This window comes from Lactuca virosa, chromosome 4 (assembly GCF_052849685.1).
Source record: "Lactuca virosa cultivar CGN04683 chromosome 4, Lactuca_virosa_CGN04683_v6, whole genome shotgun sequence".
NCBI classification, from domain to species: domain Eukaryota; kingdom Viridiplantae; phylum Streptophyta; class Magnoliopsida; order Asterales; family Asteraceae; genus Lactuca; species Lactuca virosa.
The window spans coordinates 451,699,419-451,700,869 of record NC_136429.1 but is presented as its reverse complement, the minus strand read 5'-3'; the positions used below and the strand labels follow the sequence as shown (position 1 = coordinate 451,700,869).

The 1,451-nt window shown below is 36.0% G+C and overlaps 1 non-coding gene across 1 annotated transcript; it reads left to right on the top strand.

Annotated features, from left to right (window-relative positions):
- Nucleotides 1–487: 487 nt before the first annotated feature.
- Nucleotides 488–569, top strand: TRNAS-AGA (transfer RNA serine (anticodon AGA)). The gene has a single exon. It is a non-coding gene; the product is annotated as a tRNA-Ser (tRNA).
- Nucleotides 570–1,451: the final 882 nt, after the last annotated feature.

Genomic DNA, 1,451 nt, shown 5'->3' with positions numbered 1-1,451 from the left:
CGCTTGCCTATAACTCAAGTGAGGGTATCAAAGATGGTCGGACTGTGTCATAGCCTGGCTCGATTGGTCCTGTTGGTGCACAAACTGGCTTGCCCGTTCCAAGTTGTGAGTTGGAGCATGCGACTTCAGCGAAGGCTCGTGTCACCTGGTTCCTAGAGAAGAGGGCACTGCATTAGGCTGGCTTCACAGAGCTGTGAAAACCTCTCACTTATGACAGTGGAAGGATAACAAGTCGGGGCTCCACTTGGCTATATAATCCGCTAGGCTGTCTTAAATGAACATCCATCTTTTTTATAAGTTTACTTAAATAATTTTACACTATATTTTGATTTTAGGCTAATTTAAATAAATATTACATCGAGGTATATCCGCTAATAAAACTCAACACGGATTGCGACTAGGAAAAATCGAACACAACGACAACTCTTTCCCCTTTTCTTGATACGGTGTTATGATGAATAACGACTTGCTGGAGGATTACATATCGGTGGACGTGCCGGAGTGGTTATCGGGCATGACTAGAAATCATGTGGGCTTTGCCCGCGCAGGTTCGAATCCTGCCGTCCACGATTTTTTTTCGTGAAGATTCTGGAAAAAATCGCCCTTGTGCTTTACAGAGCTTTGTCGGTGTGTTTTTTTTTCACAAGTTAGGGTTGATAGAATCCTGTGGGCAATCTCCAGGGGTATAGTTGTAATTTGTGCAGTGGAGAAAGGGTCGCAAGTTCTCTCCATAACAAAGGAATCATCATCACCTTCTTCATTTGGTTGAATCATTTTGTGGGCCAATGTTGTTATTTCTGAATTCGACTAAAAAAAAAATCAAGGATAGCTTTGATTTGTAACTTGTTTTACCTTCCCAGTTTTCAAACTTCAATAAGTATACATAGACTTCAAGTTGTAAAATTTCTGAAATTGTTGATTTGGTTTTTGGTACTTACTTGTTTAAAGCATCCTACTTTTATTTCTTTTATTTACTTGCATATTAATTCAAAGCCTCTTACTTTCAAACATGTTTTACTTCTCTTTAATGAAATCTAATCACATTGCTCATGATTTCAAGGCTGTCTTTTAGCTGTCTTTCAGTGATCGTTTACCTAATATAATAGTGTTTAGCTTACATTTATATGGTAAGTTTGAATTGTAAACCTTTGTTTTTTTTATATGGGAAGTTGTGAGTACAAGTAATTATATGTTTTTACCTTTATTGGCAAAACACTTTTTAACTTTTAACTTTAGTAATTTTGTACCAATTTGGTTCGACTAATATACCTAGTTGTGCTAAGTTAATCTTTGTTGTAATTTTAATTAATGAATAAAGTGAATATGTGATGATAAAAGTTGGTCAAATAAGATGTGATTCTTATTTAATGGACTGGTGTTGGTTTTTTGGAATTTTTGGGGGAGTTTATACAAATTATCTTATGTTTTACTAGTTACTCTTACTCATATCT